Source organism: Lepus europaeus, chromosome 10 (assembly GCF_033115175.1).
Source record: "Lepus europaeus isolate LE1 chromosome 10, mLepTim1.pri, whole genome shotgun sequence".
In the NCBI taxonomy this organism is placed as follows: Eukaryota; Metazoa; Chordata; class Mammalia; order Lagomorpha; family Leporidae; genus Lepus; species Lepus europaeus.
Genome location: NC_084836.1, coordinates 82,371,608 through 82,399,274, shown reverse-complemented (window position 1 = coordinate 82,399,274; position 27,667 = coordinate 82,371,608). Strand labels below are relative to the sequence as shown.

At 46.9% G+C, this 27,667-nt stretch overlaps 1 protein-coding gene and 1 non-coding gene across 4 annotated transcripts in view; one reads left to right on the top strand and one right to left on the bottom strand.

The window, feature by feature from the left end:
• DTD1 (D-aminoacyl-tRNA deacylase 1) overlaps nucleotides 1–27,667 on the top strand; it is a 153,346-nt gene that overhangs the window by 66,505 nt on the left and 59,174 nt on the right. The gene's annotated exons all lie outside the window — the stretch shown is intronic.
• On the bottom strand, nucleotides 4,324–4,427 carry LOC133769224 (U6 spliceosomal RNA). Its single transcript, XR_009867126.1, has one exon. It is a non-coding gene; the product is annotated as a U6 spliceosomal RNA (small nuclear RNA).

Here is a 27,667-nt window from a genome sequence, read left to right as displayed (position 1 = left end):
GCATTTCTGTCTCCTAAACACTTAAGCACATTTTGATTAACACTGAATAGTTGTGTATATCTATGGATACAGTGTGATATTTTAATAATTGTATATAGTGTATACTGACCAAAACAGGTAATTAGCACTTCCTCACCTTATATCATGTGTGGAGGCTTTGAGCTCCTCTGTCCTTCCTTGCATGGTCCTGATTACTGTGGCTCTGTAGTAAGCCTTCATGTTGCTCCCATTTGATTTTCTTTGGTCAGACTAGTTTTTGTTTTTTTTTTTTTAAAGATTTTATTTATTCATTTGAGAGATAGAGTTACAGAGAGAGGGAGAGACAGAGAGAAAAGTCTCTACTTGTTCACTCCCCAAATGGCCACAATGGCTGGATCTGTGCCGATCCAAAGCCAGGAACCAGGAGCTTCTTCAGGTCTTCCATGCAGGATCAGGGGCCCAAGCACTTGGGCCATCTTCTACTGCTTTCCCAGGCCATAGTAGAGAGCTGGATCGGAAGTGGAGCAGCAGGTCTCGAACCTGCGCCCATATGGGATGCCGGCACTGCAGACTAGTTTTAACTCTTCTAGGGTCTGTTCCTTTCCATACAAATTTTAGAAAAAGCTGTCTGTTTCTGCAAAAACTCTGCTGAGATTTTGAGATGACTTGGGTTAAACCTATGCCAAATTTACAGATTTAACTTCCTTACTGTTTTGTCTTTTTTTTGTAAGATTTTATTTATTTGAAAGAGTTACAGAGATAGAGACAGAGAATCTTCCATCTGCTGGTTCACTTCCCAAATGGCTGCAATGGCCAGAACTGAGCTGATCAGAAGCCAGAAGCCAGGAGCTTCTTCTGGGTCTTCCCAGGTACAGGGGCCCAAGGACTTGGGCCATCCTCTGTTACTTTCCCAGGCCATTAGCAAAGAGCTGGATTAGAAGTGAACAGCCAGCACCCTTATGAGAGGCCAGTGCTGGAGGCCGAGACTTTAACCTGCTATGCCACAGCACCGGCCCACTGTGTTGAGTCTTCTAATCCTGGTGTATCTCTCCATTTATTAAGCCTCCTTTTTTTTTTTTTTCCTGAAGTACTAATATTTGGAATTCCTAAAGAGCATCTACAAATCAATAGGAAAAAAGGCCAAGGAAAGTGAGAAAAGACTACTCACAGGTAATTCCCAGAAGAAATGCAAACGGACTTTAAGACTTGGAGGTGCTGGATCTTACTGATGATCCAGGAATATCCTGTTGCTCTGCCTCTTTAGATTGGTGGAAATTGAAATTTGATGATGTTATCCATGGGTGAGAGTGCCAGGACATGGGCATCTTGGTGCACCGTTGGTGAGAGCAAGCTGGTTTTGGAAGGCACTTGGGACCTGGACCAAAACTAGAATAGCCGTAATTTGACCAAGCCATGCCAGTGCTGTGGGTCTCTCTAGAATTGTGTGTGCACATAACTCTCAACACCACAGTGCTACTGAGACAGCTGAAATGCTAATCATAGAGGAGAGGGTAGAAGATGGTGTCTGTCCATGGTGTAGAATACCTGTGCACCTGTTAAAAACACTGAGGTCTACCCTTAAATACTGAAATTTCCAAATAGATAAGTAGAGAAGTCAAATAGCACCCCTCCCCTTTAGATTCTGTGTTCCTTTGAAGCAGATGCAGAACAGCCGCTGGTCAGTCCTGGCCTTCCTGTCACCTTCGTGAACTGACACAGCTGCTCCCGATAGCTTCGTGTGACTTAGGGAGGTGAGAATCCCAATGAATTATCTTTCTTTTTATAGCTCTTACCTCACAGTCATTTTTATTGCTTTCATTGTGTCCCCGGGACCTTGTTCCTCGGGCCTGGGGATGAAGTGTTGACTCAGCAGAGAGGATGTGTCCCTGGCTGTGCTGAGGGGCCTCGTCCTCCTGAGCTCCTTGCTGTCCTGCTCAGGTCAGACGGGCATCGCACACCTCTCTGAGAAAGGTCTGGAAGGGCCGGCATCTTGAGGAAGTCTTGTTTTCACGATCCGCTGTGGGAGAGAGGTTCATAGCGAGTATCTGTAGAACAGGTCATTTAAGTGTCTTGATCTGTATTCTTACCAAAAGGAATGGCTCATTTAACTTAATAATTCACATGATTTTGTTTCCATAAACCTTTCTGAATAGAATTGCACAAGCAGAGTGTGTGTTGTATATGTTCTTTGCACAACCCCCCCCGCCCCCCCCAACAGTTCTTCCTGTGAGTTCTAATTTAACACTCGGAAGAGGAAATCATACAGCAAGCATCTGCGCGAGCGGCTCTGAGCGTGAGGACGCGTCCTTGTCCCTGGAGAGGCTTCTGCGGTGTCTTCACAAGGACACTGGCCGTTTTAGCACTGCCTCCCCTCCACGCTCTGCTTTTGGGCTGGATGGCGGTGTCTCAACTCCGCTTCCTGCGGTTGCTTGCACTGTTCTCCACAGAGATACAGTGCGGAGAGAGGAGGCTCGGGAGCAGACTCAGAAAGGGCTTCTTGTTTCTTTGATGGTGCGATTTAGTGTTCGTCTAAGGGATATAGAAGTTACCCCCGTGCACCTGCCAAAGCTCTTGCAAGACTGTCATGCTTTGATGGGCTGGGGTGCTCTTGCCTTTTCCAGCTCAGCAGTCCAGGTCTGGGCCCCTTTCTCCGGCCTTCCCCCCACCCCATCTTCTGTATCACCCTCCATAGCTACCTGTGCTTCTCCCCTTTATCCCTTTCTCTCTCTCTACTCCTTCGTCTTCTCTGTCTGCCCTTCATAGCTGTCTGTCTGTGCTTTACCCCTTTCTCCTCCCATCTCATCTCCCCATTGCTGTCTTCCTTCATTCAGTTCTTCCACCCATCCATTCATTAACCCAACATTCTGAGCATCCACTGTATTAAGGCCCAGTGTGCTGGGACAGTGCTTTTGTCCTCACATTGGGTACCTCTGGGTTTGTAGAGTCTTATGGAGTCCTCTCGAGGTCCCTGTGCTCCCGGCTAGGACTAGGCTCCCTGGGTTGGCATGGTGGCTGGGTGCCCAGCACACAGACATTGCTGAGCAGCTGGGGGCCCGGCCATGGGTACGCCAGTGGTGTTTTTAGCCTGCCGAGGAGTTCATCACTGAACTCCTCACATGGCACCGTGGCTAAGTGCTGTCAGTGTACTTTGGACATAGGTTTCTGAGTGCAGCTGTGCAGAAGGGAGGGCCTCAGATTGTACTTGGAGAGCATCTGCTTGCAGCCCCAAGATGCCCTGTGGCACTGTTTTCCTTCCTACAGGTTCTTTTGGTGCAAGGACCTCAATCTCGATGTTGAGGTCTGTGCACATCGTCCTCATTGCCCTGGCGTGACATTCCCTGATTCTCCTGGGGCCTTGCGGAGGGATACGTGCCACACTGGCACTCTGTGTCTTCACAGATGAGGGCAAAGAACCCCCATCTTCCTGAGTTGGTATTGGGCATACTCATATACATCCGTGGTAGGTAGGTAGCAGGGGACGGAAGATGGCTTCATTTTAGAGCTTTCCGTAAAAGTGAATTAGTTACCTGGACTCAAGTTGTCCCCAGCAACCTGTGCAGCCCCACACCTGGGTGGGGCAGAGGTGGAGAGGAGGCAGTGTGCCCAGGACCAAGGGATTTTCTGGGCTGTGAGGCTGTATAGGATGTGCAAGAATTGGGATGGTCCTCTGCAAACAGGCGTGGTTGGTACCCTAGAGAAGCTACTTCTGCCAGTGAGTGAAGTTGGGTGGGGACGCCTTAGAGACCCTTAGCATGAGGTCTCTAGTCATGGTCTTCTGCTATTTGCTCAAGTCTCTTTTTAAAAGAAATCCTTATTTTTAAAACTATGGTTATCAACACTTTATCATTCTTGTATTATAAACCCTTTCTCTGAGTTTGATGCAACTCCTTGGTATTTTCATCTCCTAATTTCTTCACATTTGAAGTTTGTAAAAATCAACTTTGTCTTAGAAAAATGTTGCACGGTCAGGAGTTCCAGCATATCCCTCATCTGGCCTTCCCCATTGTTACCGTCTTACATTCCCACTGCACGTTGTCCACACTGAGAAACTGACATCAGCTCCATCCATCTTAAATGTGACTGGGAATTCACCAGCTTTCCCCTCCGTGAGTTCTTTCCATTTCAGGATCCAGGCTGGGGGAACCACATTGCATTTCAGTGTCTGGGGTGTTTCTCAGTTTTCCTTATTTTTCATGACCTTGATGTCTTGAGGAGTACCAGGCCACGGACCCTATAGAATGTCCAGGATTTTCTGGGGCTGGGTGATGCCTGGGTTTTATGGGAAGAGCCCAAAGGTACAGTATGGGATGTGACATCCCCGTGACACCTGGCAATTTTTTTTTTTTAAATATGGAACGCTTCACGAATTTGCGTGTCATCCTTGTGCAGGGGCCATGCTAATCTTCTCTGTATCGTTCCAATAACCTGGCGATGTTAACCGTGACCACCTGTCCACTGTCGTGCTGGCCAGGGTTCTCCCCTGTCAAGCCACATTTTTCCCTTCCCCTCTTCTGCCTTTGGAGAGTGGGTCACAGGAACAGCCCACCCTCGGAGTAGGGAGGACTCAGCCTGTCTCGTGGAGGGATAAGTATCTACATATGTTGTTTGTAGGGTTGCAGACACCAAGATAAATCTGATTTTCAGATAAACAAGGAATAATCTTGTAGTGTAAGTATGTCTCTTGGAATATTTGAACTTCAGATTTAACTGTGTGTCCTGTATTTTGTTAAACCTGGCAACTCTCATTATTTGGAATTCTTCTGTAAGAAGGATGAGTCTCTTCTCCTGGACACTGGAATTTTAGTTTGAATTCACCATTTTCTTGGTGTGGTTTTCTTCCCATTTTCTGTCATCTGTGGCAGAGTTTGATATACTTTAGCAGTTGCACTTTGTCTACTTAACTTTCTTTTAAAGAAACATGGAAAATAGTTTTGTTTGCTTCTAAAAAGGAATTAGTTTGTGTGTGTGTTTTAATCAAAGGATTTTTTTCTTATAACATGAGCCAAAAAGCACATTAGTTTCCAACCCCTATAAATGAAACCCAGAGTTGAAGGAAACAAGAGACTGATGCTGAATTTCCAAGTGCGGATAGTGGGAGGGGCAGGAGAGCGAGACACCAGTGTTCCTTATTCCTTGAAGCAGCCCCAGGAGGCTGAAGCATCAGTGAGCAAATGCAGTCCATCAGACTTGGCAGCGTGAGGCCCTTGGGATTGCTGAGGACGCCAAACTTGTAGCAGGTGGGAGCGAATTCTGAACAGATGTGGCAGTGACAGAGGCTGGGGTGGTGAGGATGCCGAAGGGATCTATGTCCTTTGCTTTCCAAAGAAACCCAGAGCCCTTGCTTCCTGGGTGCTTGCCCCGCCCATGAGGTGGTAGTGCTTTTCGGTAAAGCAGCAGTTCTGCAGCCACGGCTACCTGGGACATTTTGTTCCCGGCAGCTGGTGCCCATCAGGTCAGGCCTGCTTGTCAGCAGCAGGTGCCCCAGGAAGCAGGAGGGACTGTGGGGTTCAAAGACAGCTCAGTTCCTCCTGGAGAAGAGAGCACTACTGTCCCAGGAGCCCTGCCCACGCTTGTGCAAAGCAGAAGGCACTGATGGGCCCGGCAGGTGTAGGGGCTGGGTGTGCTAACTGTGGCTGCTTTGGCCACAGAGCCTTCTTGCCAGTCCACGGGAAAGGCAAATGGCACTTGGGAGGGTACTGTTGCTTGAAGGTGAGATCCGGGCTGGCACACGGTAGGCATTCTATTAAACATTTGTCAGTCAGATGCAGGCATTCGTTCTTTGCCTGGCTACACTTTCAGGTAATACTCAGCGACTGTGACATGAATCCGTCCAGCTTACTTGAACTGCCCACTGTCTTCTGTGTTCACGACTCTAGTCACTCATCATTCTTCTTTGAATCAGCTTTCATGAAGGACAGAGCCTGACTCCTACCAGGTCTCTGTAGAGAGCCTCCAGCATGCCCCAGGGGGTCTAGTGCCCATTGGTTTGGGTGTCCTGTCCTTTCTCCCCTGGTACTTAGCACACCCCTTGACCTGTAGAAGACCCTTGCCAGACCTGTGGGGCATGAATACACACACCTTCTTCTGGCTGACAAGACTGTGTGTCCTACATAAACAATGCCCACAGCACAGAGATGTCCAGGGCAAGGCACTGCAGTATCTGCATGTGTGCAAATTGGCAAGTCTTTCTTCCTGAGAAAACAAGAGGCGTCGCTTTTAACATAGCTCCCGGAAGGTGTTACAACTGTCTGTGTTTGGTTCTTGTAAAACTGTTGAACAGAACAACATATGTTTGTCCATGTGTTTATGTTGTGAAGATACCAGATGTCCATAGTGCCAGTTTTTATTATCTATTTTTGAATCCTGTTTTGAAACTTAAAAGTATATTTTGGGATACTGCCATAGCAGCAAGTGCTGAGTGCTACCTAACCGTGGGCTGTAGTTGGACAAGCTCTGTGGAGTTTTACATTTTGGTGAATATCTGACTATGGGACTCCAGTGGGTTAAGTACACAAATTGTAAATGGTTCAGTTCCTAGCAGCTCTCTTATTTTAAAAAGACTTATGTATTTATTTATTTGAAAGGCAAAGTTACAGAGAGAGAAGGGGAGAAACAGAGAAAGAGATCTTCCATCTGCTGGTTCTCTCCTGGCTGCGCCAGGCCAAAGCTAGGAGCCTAGAACTCCATCTGGGTCTCCCACATGGGTGGCAGGGGCCCAAGTACTTGGGCCATCTTCTGCTGCTTTCCCAGCATTAGCAGGGAACTGGATCAGAAGTGGAGCAGCCAGGACTTGAACAGCACTCATATGAGATTAACCTGCTGCACCACAACACCAGCACCCACTTACCTTCTCTGGGGCTTTCAGAGTGAAAGTTTGAGACCTGAGGAATGGCAGCCGAATTCTGCTATTCTCTGTTGTGGGTGTCAGATTGATCCATGCTCATGGGTAAAGCATGTCCTGTGTGTGTGCAACACAGGCCTGCTGGCAGCCAGCGCTCTGTTCACAGTCTGGGGAGACACTTGTCCTCCCATGGTTCTGAGGAGCTGTGCCCCTCTGGGCTAGTGCCTGGTGTGTCCCAAGCCATCGTGGATTTGCCCAGTGAGATGAGCTGCAGAGAATTCCCTTTTGCACAGGGCAGTCCCCTCTGAACTTCCCCCTTGCTTTCACGTGGAAACTTAAGCAGCTTTGCTTGCTGTTTGCCAGATTTCTCTGCTTCTTGGCTTTTCGTGGCTGAACATGAGAGGGTGTGAAAGTTTTCCTTTCAGCTTTGATGCTGTTGAGTGGAACATGTTTGCAGCTCTGGCCCCTCTTTTGCAGGTGTTTATTTCCCTTTGTCTTGGCTCATGAGCATCTCAGAGGCACAGCCTCCCACTAGAGTGGGAGTGTCTGTGAGGCACAGCTCACCACTGGGGCTCGGCTTTGTCCTGATTCACAGTCAGCGGAGGCTACTGTACAGTTTTCAAGCTGTATTAGCAGGGGATGACCTTGCAGACATATGGTTGTATCCAGATGCCAATAGAACAACACATGAGCTGCTGTTTGATGTGGAGACAGGGGCTGGGGCATAGCCAGGTGCTAGAGGGCTCCGAGCTGTGAGAAGACGGGGGCCTGTGGGGGACGCTCTGGAGTCAGGTGTTGGGGGCAGGGCCTCCTTGTGCTGGTTGAGGGTCTATCCCAGATGCTGTCTCCTCCAGGGTCTCACTAGGCCAGTAACCCACTCTGAGCCAGCATTAAGTGGCACCCAGGTATTTCTGTGCGGCAGGCAGTCAGGCTGAGTGTTTCTCTGCTGAGTTCCTCTTTCCCCCCCGACCTGTTCTGGATTCTGTCATCGGCTCAGGCTGATTTCCTGTTCCTCATCTGTTACCAATGTGTTCATCCACATCATTGTAATAATGAAATCAGTGGCCCCCGTTGGTTGGGCGCTTGTTCCGCTGACTTTGAGTGTTTTACGCATCCCTTACCCAGCCTCTAAATTTTCGGAGCAGATGACCTATATTTTCCATGTTTCGCTGAACTTGGCGATATCACTTCAAACCAGGTGTATTCTGCTTGCTGCTGGCGGTCTGCTTGCCAAGGGTTTCTGTGGTGCATCTTGTACACCACGGTCTGCTTAGTGTTTTCTTGAACACGTTCATCACAGCAGTCCCTTCTGCAAGTCTGTGCTGGCTCCTCTTCCCTTAGGGTGAAGATCAAACTTGAACCCACACAGGTCTGTGGCTGCAGTCCTGCTTCCCACTGCCTCCCTGTGGGAATTGTAACAGGTGCACGCGTGTGTTCCGGTCCCAGGCTCATGCTCTAACTCTCTTACCTATACAGCTGCAATGCAGTACACCTTGCTGTCCTCGCCTTACTAGCCTGGCCTTGGGTCTGCTTCACAATGAGAATGGCAGGCATGGTGTGTCTGTGTGTACTGCTGGTGCATAGCCATTTGTTTGCATTCTCATTGCCTTGAAATGTGAGTTTCCATTTGATTTCTCAAGAGCTCATCTCTGTTCTGCAATTAAATTTTGAACTCAAGAACCAGAACTTAAAAAAAAAATCCCTCCCCCCCTGCAGCACCCATCGCAGAGTTGGCGGTCAGCAAATATTTGCTCTCACTTAGAGCAGAAGCTCTGTGTGGCTGGCATGAAGCTGCGGTGTAATGCAGCCTTGTTGTTCTTAGTCGGCTAATGAGAAATGCACTCAGCCAACCAAACAGAAGAATGGAGAAGCTGGTGGAGCGAAACTTCCCATGGGTTCTGTACATCAGGACCGTGTTATCTAACAACAGAGAAATGTGAGTGCCACTGACATTCATAATGGTTTTGCATCATTTGTTTCCCTGTTGGTCGTGTGGAGCAACCGTACGGCTTCTGGGTGTGCTGGCCTAGTGGTTGGGGCTTACATCCTTGTGGAATTGGGAGCTGAGGGATCCTTTGTCACTCCTTGGTTAGCGTTCCTGAGAGTAGTAGAGGGGCTCCTGCTACTTAGGAGAATCAAGGAGGGGGACAGGGAGACCCATGGCTTCCTGTGACATTCTCGGTCTGCTGGGCTCCCTTTCTCATTCTGAGACTGTGGTCTCATTGCAGTGTGCATTTTATTCTCTCACATGGGCGTCTTATTTCATGGAGAATGTTTCAATAAAAGAAATGTTTAAAAGATTGCAGTTGTAAAGAATCTGGGGTCAAGCAGAGGTTTTAATTGATCCCTGGGATGAACGAATACAACTCCTGGGCAAGGAGCCCCCTTTTCATTACTTCTCAAGGCTTTTAGCCTGGCTCCATCAGCGTGGAACAGCTTAATGTTTCTGGCTGATTGTATTCTGAGTTATGCTACTTTTAAAGCATTGACTTCATAACCAAGAGGCTGAAGCCAGAGTGAGCTGGATAACTTATTCCTGTGCTATTTATTGCACAAGGCATTAAAAACAGCACCAGCACGGTCATCTGTTTTACTTTTCATAGGCTCTGTCATCACTTTAATTGGTTGTTGTTAGAACAGATGTTTTAAAAGGAATATTTTGGCATGACTCTATTTGCTTATTTTCTGATGCCTTGCAGGACATTTATATCTGCCTTTTTTTTTTTTTTTTTTTGAAAAAGAGCTGTAGGCTGTGGGAGCACAGCAACCCTATGGCCCTCCCCAGACCTGGCTGGGAGAGACAGTGAGGTTGCTGGGGAAGAAGTTGGAGGGCAGGCAGCAACATGGAAAGCGGGGCAGCAGCAGAGACTACTCCACTTACCGTCTGTGGGACAGTCTGTCTAACTGCCTTGAAATATGGCTTTTAACACTACAAAAGCTGTTACCATTATTTTAAGGTAAGCAGAATTATGGGTCCAGTAATGCTGGTGTCCCACATCAGAGGTCAGGTTCAAATCCTGGCTGCTCCACTTCTGATCCAGCTTCCTGCTAATGCACCTGGGAGGCATCGGAAGACGGCCCAAGTGCTTGGGCCCTTGCCACCTATGTGGGAGACCTGGGTGGAACTCCAGGCTACTGGTTTCAGCCTGCCCCAGACCTGACTGTTGCAATTGTTTGGTGAATGAACCAGAGGATGGAAAATCTGTCTCTCCAACTCTTTTTTTTATACTTTTTTTTTTTTTTTTTTTGACAGGCAGAGTGGATAGTGAGAGAGAGAGAGAGACAGAGAGAAAGGTCTTCCTTTTTGCCGTTGGTTCACCCTCCAATGGCCGCTGCAGCCGGCGCATCTCGCTGATCCGAAGCCAGGAGCCAGGTGCTTCTCCTGGTCTCCCATGCGGGTGGTGCAGGGCCCAAGGACTTGGGCCATTCTCCACTGCCTTCCCGGGTCACAGCAGAGAGCTGGCCTGGAAGAGGGGCAACCGGGATAGAATCCGGCGCCCCAACCGGGACTAGAACCTGGTGTGCCGGCGCTGCAAGGCAGAGGATTAGCCTGTTGAGCCACGGCGCCGGCTCATCTCTGTCTCTTTCACTCTGCTTTTCAAATAAATGAATAAATCTTAAAAATCAAAAAGAAAAGTGTCAACCTGATTAGAGCTTATGAACCAGTCAAGGCATTCACAACTTCCATATGTTTATGCAATAGTTAACTAACTTCAGACTTGAACACAATGCTTGTTTCACATGCCATAGCTAAATAATCTAGTGAAATTAAATGGCTACTTTTGGTTTTTTGAACTTGGATATTCATAGAAAAGCTTATCCATACTGACTAAAGCAAAAAGATTTGTTTCTGTGTTTGGGTCAAGATACAGTTCCAAAATTACTATTTCCTAACAATGTTTGCAAAAATAATTAACTCAACATTTTGAAGGATATTGGATCCTGAAAATGTCTATAAGGATGGAAGGGTTATTTTAAGCATTCTTTATTCTCTGATATGATTTGAATCATCTCTCCTCTTTCAAAAATTTGGATGGATGAGAGAACTACATTGGTTGAACCTAAAGCCAGATACCTCATTCGTTAACCAGCTCTCATCGTCAGAAGTAGCCGTGCTGAGTCCTTCGCATCCAGCAAGTTTTCTTTAGTTAAGTGGCACATTAGCTGGTTTGGGGCAGTCCTATCAGGATTGGGTGGAAGGTATTTGTTATAGGGAGCAGATAGGCGCTGCTCAGTTCATAATTAGACTTCATAGTTGTAGAAATCTCTTGCTTGTGAACCAGGAAATGAGCATGTGTGTTGTGGTCCGTTGAGAGAACTGCTGAATTAACTGTACAACTGGTTAACTGACTCGGTGTCCTTGAACATGGAGAATAGCTTATTAATGGCATACCATCTGGCTTCTACCGTCTTATTGTTATCCATGAATGTTAGCTGACAGCCTCAATGTTTAATCTGTCCAGTGTGTGCAAGACTTGAGTTGAAATTCTAAGATTTTCTGTGATGGTATAGTGTAACTTGTTACTTAATGTCTCAACCATTTGGGATCAACTGACCAGTCTTTTTGTCCTTTCTAATTTGTACCCACCTAAACACCTTACAGTTAACAAAACTGAACCTCTTCAGGTGTGAACAGTGCTACAAACCAGACACATGGCAGAGTGTATGTAGGACTCCTACCTTCTTTTGTGACTGTCATTCATTTTTTGCATGTTACTGGATGAGTGGATGGGAAGACTTTAATTTTTACCAGGTTCTGGGTCTTACATAACACAGAGGGAAAGGTCTAGAATGACGAACATTTTTCTTGTCAAGTTTATGACCCCTGACCTTTGCAAAATAGAGTCTGTCCCAGCTGATTAGGAAATAAAAGGGTGATTCCTTTGATAGACTGTCACTCAGCATCTTCCAGAGAGCTTTAACTCTTTAAAGCCTGTTCCTATCTAGAATGACACTCAAACTTTGCCCTTACATGGTAGTGAAATGATGTTTCTGGCTTATGCCTGGAGAGACAAGTGCAGCTGCCCTACCTGGATTTTTTGATGCCTGAGTGAGATGTTCTCCATCCAACCCTCCCACTAAACCACCCTTGCAACTCGATGAGTTTTTCTCTGTCAGAAATGTTTGAACCTCAAATGAAATAAAGCTCAATATTAAGATATTTTTTCCAACTGGAGTTCAAAATGTAAAACCTTTATTGTACGTGATCTACTCCGACACAGTTTCAGAATCACCTTTTCCAAAGTATTGGCAGTGAAGTGAAGAAGATGCTTAATTTCTCTTCTTAAATTTCCAAATTAAATGTCTCAGGTTTATATATTTTTCTGGTAATTATGTTGTCAAGTTTCTATATTTCTATGTAGAGTTAAATAAGAAGTACTTCTCTCCTACTTTGGTGATTTTTTCCAGTTTATTAACTTGATTTGATGATATAAACATATCCAGAAACTGTTGCAGTTGAAATATTCTGAGCAATAATAATTTTATTGACTTGGAAGCCTGGCTGTCCTGATTTCTAGTGGTTGCTTGCAGTGTTTAAAGTAACTGACAACCCTGAGATCATTACCAAGAGTTTATGGTTGAAAAAAAAAAAAAAGAGAGGGGTAGAGTGGGGAGATGGAAAAAATGCTGTTTAAATTACAGACTGTTTGTAGCAGTCCCACAGGGAGGGCAGTTAACCCAAGTCACTTAAAATGTGCTCATAATACTGAGAGTTAAAAATAATTTTACTTGGAAGGGACTTCAAGAAGAAATATCAAAAAGTCCCCATGAACTTAAAAGCACGTCACGGGAATTGCTGGGCAGCACGTGCAGTTTCAAGTGTCACTCTGTGGAAGGCTGTGCATTTTGTGGGTGCACCTCACTTTGGGGCCATGTGTGGACCTGTGACTCCAGACCCGTTCCAGTGTGTCCACTGATGAGGTGAGATGCTGCCTCCTCGGGGGGACCACATCCCTGCCTCCCTGTCTTTGGGAGGCAGCAGGTTTCCCGACTGTCCTGCAGGAGGATGGAAGTGCACTCCTAGCCCTGGTGCCAGCCCACACTGGGCAGAGCAGTGGGCTGGTGCCTGTGCAAGGGGCTCCCAGCCTTCACCTGCAGCAATGCTGGAGAAGACCCTTGGCCCCTGCTCCAGGAGGGAATTCAATGTGGGTCCCATGGGCCCATACTCTAGGTCCTACCATCTGTGTTATTACCCAGGGCTGCTTGACAAATTACCCCAAATGTGGCAGCTCAGCACAACAGTCAGCATCTACACAGCTTCTGTGGTCAGGAAATTGGTCACTTTCACTGGGTGGTTCTGGCTGGGGTCTTGTGGGATTGCAGTTGGCAGGGCTGCAGCACACCAGCAGTGAGCAGGCAGGAGGCCTTGCTTTCCAAGTGGCCTGCTGTGTTGGCTGGTGTGTTTGCAGGAGGCCCCCATTTCTTGCCACTTAGACTCTTGTACAGGCTGCTCCAGCATCCTCACAGCATGGCTGTTGGTTTCCCCCAGGCACCACACGCTACCGTTGCTACAATATCCTCTTGGTTCTATGGGTCAGCCCTGTTCATCGTGACCTCACAGCGTCATGACGACCAGGAGACAAGAATCACTGGGGACCCTGTCTCAAAGGCTGATGGCCATGCAATTCGGAACATGCCTTCCGGTTGCTAAGATCCATCCTGTCGGTGTGCCATCCTCAGGTTACAGGCGGGCAGCCTGCTAGCTCTGTGCGGAGAGAGTGGGAGGCTAGTGCCCGCTGTTTTGGAGAATGGTGCCGGGCGCTGCCTCCACGGAAGAGGCTTTGTGCTTGCCGAGTGTGTGGTGTACGTGCTTTATCCAAACCCTGTTCTTACACCAGTGGTGACACTCACTCTTGTTTCCACGAAGAAGCAAGTATGCTCACCTTTAACTCTACCCTCCACAGTCTGGAAGCTTTTAGTCCTTTCTCTCTGGAGTCCTTTTCCCCTGTGCCTTTATGTAGTAAATATTCCCTCCCTAGCTATTTATATAGTTACAAATGAGATTACACTGTACTGTTTTGTTACCTGATTTTCCACTTATAATAACATAGACATCTTCATGTCTCTTCAAAGAATCTTTTCCAAGCTGAATTTCAATTTTATTAATTTTCATTTTTACCTGAAAGGCAGAGACACACACACACAGGTGCTATGACGTAGTTGGTAAAGTCGCTGCCTGCAGTGCCGGCATCCCACATGGGGCCGGTTCAGTTCCTGGCTGCTCCACTTCTGATCCAGCTCTCTACTATGGCCTGGGAAAGCAGTAGAAAATGGCCCGAGTCCTTGGGGCCCTGAACCCAGGTGGGAGACCCAGAAGAAGCTTCTGGCTCCTGACTTCGGATCAGTCCAACTCTGGCCATTGTGGCCATTTGGGAAGTAAACCAATGGATGGAAGACCTCTCTCTCTCTCTCTGCCTCTCTGTAACTCTGCCTTTCAAGTAAATAAATCTGAGAGAGAGAGAGAGAGAGAGAGAGAGAGAGAGAGAGAGAAAGAAACAGGTCTTCCATCTACTGGTTTACTTCTCAAAGTGCTGCAACAGCCAGGTCTGGGCCAAGCTGAATCCAAGAGCCAGAAGCTTCATTCAGGTCTCCTGCATGGGTGATAAGGGCCCAAATAGTTGGGCCAATATCTGCTGCCTTCCCTGCCACATTAGTGGGAAGCCAGGTTGGAAGGAAAGCAGCCAGCACTGGAACCGTTGCTCCTACATGGTATGCTAGCATCACAAGTGGCAGCTTAGCCGGCTGAGCCACAACACCAGCCCCTACAGTTTATCTGTAATTGGCAGAGTGCACAGGTTGGATTCAGCGTATCATTGTGAAACTTTGCCAATTTTGAAGATTTAGAAAAATAGAATAATACAGCAATTTTGTTTATCTAGAGTATGCTTCATTAAAAAAAAAAAAATCAGCTAATTGCTAATTGCCCGAAGAAACTGGGTGGGAGAGAAGGGGAGGGGTGGGGAGTAGCATGTCCTGGTCGAATTGTAGCCGCCAATCAATTCAGGCAGAACCTAGGCAGTCTCCCCTTGGAGAAGCTGTTTCCTCCGCCTCGTGTTGTAGCCAATACATTGGAAAATTGACTGTTTTATGTTTTTTTTTTTCTTTTCTTTTTGACAGGCTGAGTGAATAGTGAGAGAGAGAGAGAGACAGAGAGAAAGGTCTTCCTTTTTGCCGTTGGTTCACCCTCCAATGGCCGCTGCGGCCGGCGCATCTCACTGATCCGAAGCCAGGAGCCAGGTGCTTCTCCTGGTCTCCCATGCGGGTGGTGCAGGGCCCAAGGACTTGGGCCATCCTCCACTGCCTTCCCGGGCCATAGCGGAGAGCTGGCCTGGAAGAGGGGCAACCGGGATAGAATCCGGCGCCCCAACCGGGACTAGAACCCGGTGCGCCGGCGCCGCAAGGTGGAGGATTAGCCTGTTAAGCCACGGTGCCGGCCAACTGTTTTATGTTTCAACCCTCATTTCTTTCTGCCACCACCATCCCCTCATGCCCCCAAATCTGAAGGTTCTGCCAAGCAGTACAGCAGGCAAGAGAAGAGAGCAAAGGCACGGGGGCTCACTCCCAGAGTGCTTGCTAAGGGTGTCCTACCTGCCCCTGCCCACTGCTGCTGCTCGGTGGGTTTGCGTTCTGGACAGATCTTTTCCTAGTTTCTGCTGGCTGCTGGCTAACCTAGGCTCAGCCACTGGCAGACCTCTGGATCCCAGCCTAGGGCCTCACGCTCGTGGGCACTGCCACATTCTTGTTGTTTAGTCATTCCATCCCAAGGCCCCCAAAAGGGCAAGGAAGGGAAGGGGAGAAGGAACTGACATTTGCTCAGCGTCTGGCTCCGACTTCCAAGCAGGTCTGTTGTTTATATTCTCACTGCCCCTCCCCAAGAACAGAAACGGGCATTTCGTGTACTTGCTCTTACATGTGAACTTTATGAGCAAGTAAATATTTTCTCATTCAGGGCTTTTGTTTTCTCTGCCTGGATTTTAGAGCTTTACAACCCTTCACAGCCCACATGCATTTTAAATGGTTTGAGGTTTCAGTGTGTTGTTTCCACAAACCTAAAGAAAACACACACGACTTCTTCCATGGAGCGGATGATGCCCTGTCGGCCGTTGAACTGGTGGCTGAAGACCCCATGCTGTGTTTGCAGCTCGGAGGGACTTGGGAAAGCACTGCAAAGCAGAAGGGCTCTTGCTTCACTTTGCTGGGCTTTTTCTCTTCCCAGCTGTTTTCTGTTACTTAAGAAAGCTGGGCATGGGATTGAGGGAGGGCAGTGGGGGCTGGCCACCGTGCCTGCTTGCCCACCGTGCTCTGGGGTTGCATGTCCTGGAAAACAGCCCCGACTGACCGCTTTTCCTGCGGTCCCTTCCCTGTGCCGTGGGTATTCAGCAGGCATTGCTCAGTGAAGATCTTTACTCTCCAAAGTGTTGAGAGCCTTCCACAGGTGCTGTTTGGTTCTGTCCCTCCCTCCCCCATGTCAGAGAACTGCCTCCATTTTCCTGATAAGGAGGAGAGAGGACAGGGAGACCGAGAACCAGGCTGAACGTTCTCTTTGTTTTCTTCTCTCTCCTGGACTTGACCAGACTCTTATGTCATACATCTGCAAACAAAGACAAAATGCAGGAGCAGCCACTCTCCTCGAGTCTCAAGCAGGAATTTGAGAGACAGAGTAGTTTCCTTTTAAATATCAAACCTAGCTCTTCGTATGGACACATGAGTATGATCTCTTAAATGTGTTTCTAAAACACTGCACTTCTTGATTCTGTGGTCTCTTGGGGAATAAGTTTTAAATGCAACTTTATAGGTGTATCCTTATGAGGGCCCTGTGAGTAGAAAAGTAAAAGAAAAGTCTTAGAAAAGATTTGAAATGGTGAGGTCCTCTGAAGCCAGTAGGGACACGTAAAACAGTGAAGAAGAGAAGGAAGTGAGAGTGCTTGGGTGTTGGATGGGCCTCGTGTGACAGCCTTGGGGTGATGGGCACCTTGAGAGGGACTGAAGCTACCTCTGCCATCTGTCTGCAGGTGCATCAAGCCCAGCCACCTGGGTGGGAGGAGATAGGGCTGATTTTAAGAGGCTTTTAAGTGAGGGACTGGTTGTTAACACCTCCACTGATAATTGGGCTTCATTCTCTGGAAGTGGTTATTTCACTGGAACTTAAATTTGTTTAGGTTAATCTGCTGCCTGTTCTCCCCCATATCTCATTAGAGATGGATGTCTCTTGATTTGTGGCACTGGTCATTTTCTGGAAGTTGATTTTTGGTATATTTCAAGGGGAGTTATATTTTGAAACTTGATTAAAGGTGAGACCATTGTGTAACTGATCTTCTGAAAGAAGAGATCCAAAAAGTAAATCCAAAACAAACTTTTGGAGTTTAGAGTGGATATTATCCAAATGTTCCATGTTGAGAAAAAGTTGTCCAGGATAACTCTTCCCTCCCCAGGAAGGCTCATTTCCCCGTTTTGGTCTCATATTCATTTTCTCTCTCCACCTCCCCATTCCTGTCCAGCCCCTGTCACTGCCTCCTCACCTCTTCCTGCGTTGCCAGCTCTGCCTTTTATTTCTTTTCCGTGTATGTTGGGCTTGCAGTTACTACTCTTCCGTTCACAGCCTTCTCAGTGCCCAGTGCCTTGGTTTCCAGGGAGAAATTCCTTTCTGTTTGTGCTCTGTGCTGTGGTGGGTGGGGAGTGGGAGGAGAAGCTGCTGTTGGTAGGTCCTCTTTGCTGGTAGATTTGGCATTCCCTTAGTATTCAGAATTCAGCTTATTCTGGTCCCAGAGTGAGGCAGCAACTTAGTTCTGGTTTTCCCAAGACCATACTTTGGAGTTGTGTGAAAGGGTTTCTTGATTTACATTGCCTTTGATTGCCTCTGACAAGGCCTGTTGGCCTGACAACAGTTGCTATGGGAATGATACTGGTGGGTAGTGCTATTGGCAGTCACCGTTATCCAAAGAATCAGTTTCCTGTTTATTCGTGGTATGGCATGCATGCTGTTGGAAAGCACATAAAAATGACTTACCGAACCCCATGCTCCTGTCTCACTGTATTCTGAGGGGCTATATGACTTCCATCCAAAGTGATTATAATTTGCCATTATGTCTTCACTTTCCTTTTATTTTTTTTAAAAGATTTATATATTTATTTTAGAGGCAGAGTTACAGAGAGGGAGCGATAGAGATATCTTTCATCTACTGGTTCACTCCCCAAATGGCTGCAACAGCTGGAGCTGCGCTGATCCAAAGCCAGAACCAGGAACTTCTTCCAGATCTCTCATGTGGGTGCCGGGGCCCAAACGCTTGGGCCATCTTCTACTGCTTTCCCAGGCCATAAGCAGAGAGCTGGATCAGAAGAGGAGCAGCTGGGACACAAACTGGTGCCCATAGGGGTGCCGGCACTGCAAGAGGAGGCCTAACCTACTACAGCACAGCATTGGCCCCTTCACTTTTATAAAGAGTCAGTCTGGGAACTTGGCAATACTGTCATTGATGAACAGATTTAAAAATAAGATTTCAGATAATTATGCTTTCTGGTATGATATATATATAACACTGACCTGTCTTGATGGGAACTGACCTAATCAGCTTGGATGTACACAGCTCTCAGAGTCTGGTTGGTAGAGTCACTGCCAGGATGTTTGAGATGGGTGGGTTGGCTATTACCCCCACAATCTCACTGCCAGAGGTGACCGAAACAAGGATCTGACCGAATTCTACTCTGCAGGATTTGTTAAGAAGATGTGCATTAACAAGCAGGCACAAAGCGGTCCTACAGCCTATTTTGTTAGCCGGTTCACACTCCAGCTCTCTAGGCAGATGCTCAGAGGCAGGAGATAAATCCTTCTAGGGTCTGCGTTCAGCACTCAGAGTTCCCTGATTCAGGGTTGACGTACGCTTACACTGCTCAGGAGTTAGACTTTGGATACGTTCCCTAGTGCCTAGATGCTGCCAACCTAGGTGAATTCATTTACCCCGTTTATGCGTGGGTGGGGAGTGTGCTTCACATATGGTAACCAATCTGCATTTTATGAATACCATCAATTTCTTTGGTAAAAACCCATTTCTCTCTGAACGGAGAAGAGAACTTCCACTTTGATTATGGCCTTGTCCAAATCAGATTGGAGTTTGTGAACTCAAGAGGCTTCCATAGCCTTGGCAGCTCATGACAAGAGCCTCGGGTGATTACTGACATCATAAATAAGAGTGTCAATTGTTAAATCGTCAACAGGAATCACTGTACACTTGCTCCCTAAGTAGGACCTCTGTCCTTAATGTGTTGTACTATGAGCATTAACAGTAAAACTGGTCTTCAAACAATACTTTATACTTTGTGTGTCTGGGTGCAAGCTGTTGAAATCTTTACTTAGCATATACTAAGTTGATCTTCTGTATATAAAGATAATTAAAAATGAATCTTAATGAAGAGTGGGGTGGGAGAGGGAGTAGGAGATGGGGTGGTTTGCGGGTAGGAGGGTGGTTATGGGGGGAAAAATACCTCTATAATCTAAAAGTTGTACTTTCAAAATTTATATTTATTAAATAAAAGTTTTTTTTAAAGAAAAAAATTAACTGTAAAAAAAAACCCCATTTCTAATACCATTGTACAGATTACTGAATCACTAATTTTATTACTGAATGCCCCTTATGCCCTTCCAAGATGTGAATAACTGGTGTCACCACCTCTAGAGTGTAGTGTGCTGATCAGCTTAGTAAAAGATGCACATGTAAGCTATAGGGCAGGGTTATTGATATGTGGAGAGTGCGAGCAGTTACTGGTGAAGTCCTTCCCTTTCAGGCAGCATGCTCTGAGGGTGATGGGTGACGTGACCTGTGTCCGTTTGATGGGTTATTTCTTGGCCCACTGTTGACACAGTGTGCTATCAGTGTATTCCATGGTTTGAAGAAACATAATGTGGTGGTCGACTGGACACAGGTCTTTTTAGTGCTTTAACAGCATTTTGAGTGTTAGATCTACCACCTAGTATACAAAGGCCAGTCTAGACCAAGTGCCTATTCACGTCACAGTTCATCTGCAGTAGGTGGTCCCTTGTCTGGCGTCCATTTGCTGGCTGTGTGTGGGGCCTTCTCTTGGGGTCTCTTTCTTGCCGACAAACAGGGCAGTCCTTGTAGCATTTTGTGCTTAGAGGGAGGCAAGAGTAGTATGTTGACAATCAGCCCATCTCTGCCTTGCTTTATCTCCCCTGTGCCTGTTCATTTCCTGGGTCCAGATGTCCACTTGTTAGTCTCAGTCACCTTCCATCCTGGAAGAGGATTCTCATGGGCATCACTGTGTACATTAAGCCACTAAAATTACCATAGTGTTTTCGATAGGGACAGGCCCCACATGGACACCCTTCCATCTGCCTGCCCATGTGGTAAGCCATGGCTGCTGCCCAAGAGTCTGTATACTCTCAAACTTCAACACCTGTCATATTATAATTCTTGCATCATTATAAGGAAAGTATTATGCAGTTTCGGCCTCTGAGTTGATTTGTTCTTAACCTTCTTTAATCAGGGTTTTCCCATCAGCTGGCTAATGCTGCCCACCCATCTTAGAGTGTTATCCATAAGCCAGGCAGCTTTATGCTGATCTCTTCGGAGTTGTACATAGGGCAGTAGGATTTGCCAGCTCTTTAGGTGGTTCCAGGGTAGCCCTGGGGGAAAACAGGCTCCCTGCTCATGAGTACCTGAGGGCCTCTTTGCATTCCTCTGTTAGCATGAGCTTCATAAACCATTTCCATTTTAAAATACAATTAAGTGTTACTTATGAGAGAGAGAGAGAGTTTCAAACTTTAATTTTAAAATACAGGCTGACACCATGGCTCACTAGGCTAATTCTCTGCCTGCGGCGCCGGCACCCGGGTTCTAGTCCCGGTTGGGGCTCTGGATTCTGTCCCGGTTGCTCCTCTTCCAGTCCAGCTCTCTGCTGTGGCCCGGGAAGGCAGTGGAGGATGGCCCAAGTGCTTGGGCCCTGCACCCGCATGGGAGACCAGGAGGAAGCACCTGGCTCCTGACTTTGGATTGGTGCAGCGCGCTGGCCGTAGAGGCCATTTGGGGGATGAACCAACGGAAGGAAGACTTTTCTCTCTGTCTCTCTCTCTCTCTCACTGTCTAACTCTGCCTGTCAAAACAAATTTTTTAAATAAAATTATTTGTTATTTATGAGAGAGAGAGAGAGAGAGAGAGATTTTCAAACTGAGACAGAAAGCTCCCATGTGCTGCTTCACTCCCCAAATGCCTGCAAGTCAGGACTGGGACAGGCTGAAGCTGAGAGCCAGGAGCTCAGTGTAGGTCTCCCATGTGGGGTCTGTCCTTGTGGAAGCCACCAGGGTCTGCATTAGCAGGAAGCTGAATTGGGAGTGGAGCCTGAGACTTGAACCAAAGTGTTGTTTCCACATGGGATATGAGCATCCTGATGGACATCTGAACCATTAGACCACATTCCCACTTCTCTTTCCATTTCATCATGGAGCTCTTCTGGCAACGACCTTCCTTATTAGAGTGTTTTTTGGACATTACTTAAAGTATTTCAGATTTCAGGACTGTTGTGTGTCCTTCAACCACAGGACAATTTTCATTAATACCCAGTAACAAGCCAATAATAGTATCTACCAGCGTGTCTAGAAGTTTTTCTGGTTCAGCATTCCCATGGTTGCTCCTGGGCGCACTCAGGTTTTGCTGTAAGTTTCAGTTTGGGTAAGTGCAGACTGAAGACACGAAGTCTGGGTGTGGATCACAGGGCCCGCAGGCATTGACTGAGCCCTGGCTTTCTGCAATTCAGATGTTGCCCAGTGGCGTTCAGGCCCCCACTGTAATGTAGCCATTTTGGGGTTTTATGGTTAGGAGCAGTTGGCAGTATTCCCAGAGGTGGGATATGCATACTCCAAGAATTTGAGCAACCTGAGTAGGTGCTGTGCTTCTTGCTTGGTTCCAAGGGTAGGCAATGACAGCAATTTATTTCTGGCTGTCTGCAGAATATCACAGGGGACTCCTGCTCAAGTTATTCCAAAGAATTGTACTGGTTTGCTAGGCCCTTTGGAGGTTTGCTGTATTCATCAGCCAGCCTCTGTTAGTAATGTGTGTCACAACTGTGTTTAATTCAGGCCTAGTGTGCTCTTTGGTTGCTGATATTACCATGATATGATCAATGTCAAATGTCATCACACTTGGCACCTTCTATCCGAAGCTGATGATTTCAGAGAACTGTGTGGCAGCTCAGTAAACTTGAACTGGGATCTTTCTCTTGTGAAGGTAAGTTGCCTCTTTTTTTTGAGATAGGTATTGAGGGGAAAAAAAGTATTTACCGATTTCATCACTGGGTACTAGGCTTTTTTACCTTGCATTTTTGGAACATCAAAACCATATCAGAGACTGCTAGAGGTGGAGGTACTTTATTCAGACCTCAATGATGTACTGTTGCTTTCCAGAGCTGTATTCCCTTTTCGGAGGGCCAATGGATGGAGCATTTTTTGGTACTTCTAGCATGTCATTAATTAAGGTGATATTTTCTTTTGGTCCACAATGTATTCTGTGTTTTGTCAAATTAGTGATACTAGGAAGGAAAAGTCTTCCACCAGTCATATGTCATTTCCATTGATAACAATTCATTCAGATTAGGTAGATGTGGCTAATTCAGAAAAAGTCTGCCTAAACGTTCCACTTTTCCTCCAAATTTTTGTCTTATTCCCATCAACCAATGTCTCCCTGTATCCCCCCAGCCTAATTGTAGCTCCCTCAGGCCACACCAGTAGGTTTGGATCACAGAGCAGGGGCTTCCATGTCAGGGGGGTCCTGAAAAGTTTCCTCTTCACTCCCTGGCCTTGGGTCCCCAACCAGGGGTCAGGCAAAGAAATCCTGGCTCTGAGGGGTGGGGGGAGAGGAGGAGAGGGGAAGAGGGAGAGAGGGGGAGAGGGAGAGACGGAGAGAAGGAGAGAGGGAGAGATTTTCCATCCACTGGTTCACTCCCCAGATGGTCTCAATGGCCAGTGCTAGGCCAGGCTGAAGCCAGGAGCTGCTTCTGGGTTTCTCATGTGGGCAGCAGGGGCTCAGATACTTGGGCCATCCTCCCCTGCTTTTTCCAGGCCAGTAGCGGGGAGCTGGATTTGAAATGGAGCAGCTGAGACACGAACAGATGCCCACATGGGATGGCGGCACTGCAGTTGGCAGCTTTACCCATTCTGCCACAGCACTAAGCTCTTTTCATGCATCCTTATTCTGCTGAGTTGGCCATACAGTCACCCCCATGGCTCAGGGTCAGGCATCTCATTGTCATCCTTGCCTTCTGGTTTTTAAAATGCCTGCAAACTGTAGTGAATGAAACAGATTTGTTGAGGGTCCCTCAGTGCTGGGGGTCTGCAGGGGCTTCCATTAGTCAACACAGCCTTCAGTAATGCCACACTTTCCTGTGGCCCCATCCATGTTGACTTTGTTCACTCCATTCCTCAATAACCATAACCATTTACAGACTTCTGCTCTGTCTGGAAGAGTTCCGTGGCTGTCTCCTTTGTCCTTCCCTATTCTCTTGGGAACTACTCAAATCCGCTTAGCATCTTGAAGACCTGTGCTGGAAAGCTGAGACAGATCTGATGTGACTTCTCAAACTGTACCTTGATTTTGCACCAGTGAAGTCCCATGGGATGGGGAGGGTCCATATACAAGGGAACCCTGTAGTCACAGCATGTGGATAAGGGACACACCAAGTAGATGGGTGTTCCAGTCATCGTATGGTCAATTCAGTGTGGTAGGCTAGGCTGTCAGCTCCTTCAGATGTGGTTTTCTGTTTGGCATGCAAAGGAGGGCAGGATCATTCCTCTGCCCAGGATAAACAAACTTTACAGCCGCTTATCTCCAGTCTGCCAGACAGACTGTCCCTCTTGGGAGCAGGCCATTGTGTGTTGTATCTTGCAGAAACCATCTGTGGTTCTTCAGTAGCAAGCTGTGGGGCCAGCCTCAACCCCAGCATGCTGCTCCGTTCTGCAGTATTCAGAACCAGGCCAAACTGCACAGCTGATTTTAGTTAAGGTTCATGAGGAAGCTGGCAGTGTCCACCCCCAAGGCTGTACCCCCTGGTTTCACCCTCCCCCCCCTTGACCTGGACTACCACTTTGGTGACCCGTGTTGTAGAGGTGCTGTGTGTTGTTCCAGCACAACTTTTCTGTTGGATGGTGGCTGTGAAGCTATTAGTGTGGCATAGACAGGCCAAGATTGGCCTGGTGCAGTGCTGAGATCTGTCCCCACACTGTACTCCCTTCTAGTATCACAGCTAACAACACTGAAGGGGTCATACATGTAGCCTCTTTCTCATTGTTTCCCATTTCTGTGTGGATCTAGTGAGCCAACTTTTACCTCCAGGTCACCAGGAAGCTGCTGTCTATAGCATGTGCTGGGGGTTGCTAAAACCACTCACAGGCTTGATGGTTTGCTGGAAGAACTCACAGGATTCAGAAGTTGTTATAGTCATTGTTAGGGTTTATTACAATGAAAGAATATACAGCAAAATCAGGAAGGCAAAAAGTGCATGGGGTGAAGCCTAGAATAAGGCAGGTGCAAGCTTCCATGTGTCCCTGTCAGTGTTCAGTTCCCCCAGCAATGATGTGACAACCTGTGCAAAGTGTTGCTGGCCTAGGAAGTTTACTCAATCCTAAGTGTCCAGGTGCTTTTTGGAGGGCAATTGTGTAGGCAAACAGCACAGTCATTGAAGCTTCAGACTTGGAGGAAAAACAGGTGCTCACCTTCAGCCAGAGCATTAGTATAAACTCATTGGACAAACTTGTGCACTTTACTGTATAGAAGATTCTAGGTGCTCAGTTCCTAGCAGCCACCCAAAGCTTCTTATGAAAACAGACCTTTAATAGCCATGTTTAGGGTTTGAGCAACCCAGACCTGCTGTGTTAACCCTTCTCTGAACACCTGATAAGGTTTTGTTGTGAGGTAGTTACATTTATATGGAAATAAGGACAGAGGTGAAAAGATATTTAATGTGAGGGGTTTTTTGGATTTTTTTAAAGATTTATTTATTTATTTGAAAGGCAGAGTTATAGAGAGGCAGAGGAAGGAGAGAGAGAGAGAGAGAGAGAGAGAGAGAGAGAGATTGAGAGATTTAGAGATCTTCCATCTGCTGGTGCACTTCTCAAATGCCCACAACAGCAGAACTGAGCGGATCCATAGCCAGAAACCTGGAGCTTCTTCCAGGTCTCCCACATTGGTGCAGGAGCCCAAGGACTTGGACCATCTTCCGCTGTTTTCCCAGGCACACTAGCAGGGAGCTGGATTGGAAGTGGAGCAGCTGGGACATGAACCAGTGCCCACATGGGATGGGGGCACTGCAGGCGGTGGCTTCACTCTCTACGCCACAGCCGTAGCGGTTGGAACGGTGTAATAGTTGCTATCTGCAGGTGCCAGAGGCTTCACATTCTCATGGTGCCCATGTGTTTCTCTCCTGTCTTGATTTTGGGCTTCTGTGAGTCCACCTCCTCAGAGAAAGTCTGTGGCTTCAGCTCTTTCAGCTGCATCCGGTGCTTCTTACAGGAGCCCTGTTGGTGAGGCAGTAAAGTGGGTGAAGGTAGAGCATTCTTTATTCTTCCAGGCAAACTTTTGTCTTTCCATGGGCCTGGGTCTTGGGGCCGTGAGATTGCTTTTCCCCGATCGCTGACCCCCTTCCCTGCCTGGGGCATTCTCTGCATCTTTCCTTGAAGCCCTGACTTCTTTTGTCTGTTTCCTCCCCTACTTAGACGGATGTTTGGGAGCCCTGGGTGCTGCTCCTGCTCCAGTAGCACCTTCTGCAGACACTTGGGTGTCAGTTTTTCTTGCTCTCACCCTTATATGTGTGTTTGGGTTTTTGTTGTTGCTACATGTTGAACTCCAGCTTAGCCCCCAGAGTCTTGAGACTAGAAAACAAATCATCACATTTCATCCTTGGTCCCTTGTCTTTCTTTTTTCAAAGCTAAATATCTAAATAAAAACTTGTGCTTTCATAGGAGATTCCCAAAGGCATTTATTTTGATGCATCCCAGAAGTGTGGGGAATAAGAGATGGGAGAAAGCCAAACGAATAGATTTCTCCTCTTTCTTCTCTACTTCCATCTATACGTGGTCACTTTTTGTTTGCCTAGGGAAAGTCCCATGTGTGGTATAAACTTCCTGTGCTTTGTAGCCTTGCTATAACGCCCATGTGGTCTTGCATTTCATCCGCGTCGTTCTTGCCTCTTTTCCTAGTGGCCTCCCTTTTGCCACCCTGGGTCTGCACCCGCTCATTAAAGCTGCAGGATCTGGGCTGAGACACTTATTCATGTGTGCCAATGACGTGGGTGTCTTCTCCTGTATACCATAGTTCGTGTCCTGTTTTCCCTTAGTCATTTTGCAAACATTCCTCCCATTTCAAGTATTATTCTTGAATATGATTGTAAATGGGTGCAGAGAATTCCGTGATATAAATTTGCCAGCTTTTTAAAGCCAGTCTGCATTGAGTGGTTTCCATTTTTTCTCCTCCAAATGCTGCAGTGTATGTCTTTGCACATCTATTTTTGTCTATCCTCTGGTGATTTCTATAGGACAAATTGCTAGAAGTGGAATTCTTCCTATATTTTGTTATATATATATATATATATATATACATACATATATATGTGTATATATATATATCTCCTTTAGTCATCCAGAAAGTTTATAATTTACATTCCTAACATGGATAAAATGGTTTTGTTGGATTCTTAGCAATTTTGTATATGCTTTAAAAATTAGTTCTTGAGTGAGAAATAAGCTACCTGTAATTTATACATCTTTTCTTGTATGTGAGATTGAACTTTTAAAATATACTGTGTGTGTGTGTGTGTGTGTGTGTAAAGTGTCTGTTCCTGTTTTTGGCTCATTTTTTTTCATTTTAATCAAGGTGTTCTTTTTCTTCTTGATTAATGTTCCATCTTTTCCCTGCCATGACCATGTTCTTCCTTGTAGTGGACCATGTCTTTGGCCCTTCTCAGAACAGGTGAGGGCAGAAAGTCTTGTGGAAGAGATGTCATTAGAATGTGAGTCACTGCAGTGTAGACCCACTTGGTCCTTCTGCAGATGTTTGTTTAGTACCTACTCTATGCCAGGCACATTTTAGACTCTCGGGAGATGGCAATGAATACCAGAAAATCTACAGAGCTCATATTCAGGGAGGTTTGTGATTGTGGACCTCTGGGAAACAGCACAGAAATGAACGTGTGTGTCAGGTGGCAGTGAATGTGATGGAAGAGGTCAGGCTGGGGAAACAAGGGGGCTCCTGGTGGGAGTCCAGGCCTGAGGGAGGAAGGGAGGAGCCATGCAGGGGAATCAGGGAAGGCATTGCAGGTGGAGGTGAGACTGTGTGGCTCTGGCCACTGGCACACAGGGCCTGGAGTGATGGTGGGAAGGAGGTAAGAGCAGCAACAAGGCCTCCAGCGTGAACTGCTTTACAGTTAACTGTTTCAGAGGGACTGGACTTGTCTAGGGCTGTGGGCCACAGAAGGGTCTCCTGGTAAAGGAGCAGGTGCTTCTCTGCTCAGAGCCCAGGCCAGACGGCGAAATCCAAGGGTCCTACTACCAGAGGGTTGTGGGGAGCACACATTTGCCTTTTCATTCCATTGTCTGTGAACCTCTCAAGGTATCCTGTAGAGAAAGAAGAATGAGGTGTTGGTAGTGAGTTATGTTTGTGAGACATGACTATTTAGATTTTTAAGTGGTGGGTTGCACAGTCTTTGGACAAAGATGGTTTTCTAGAACTTGAGAGAACCTGCTGCAGAAGGCTCTCTGATACATCCTTATCTCTTGCAGTTAGTTCAACTCATGCCCCAGCCTTCTGTATTTGAGGCTAAAGTTATATCAATACACGTTTTCCTGATTCT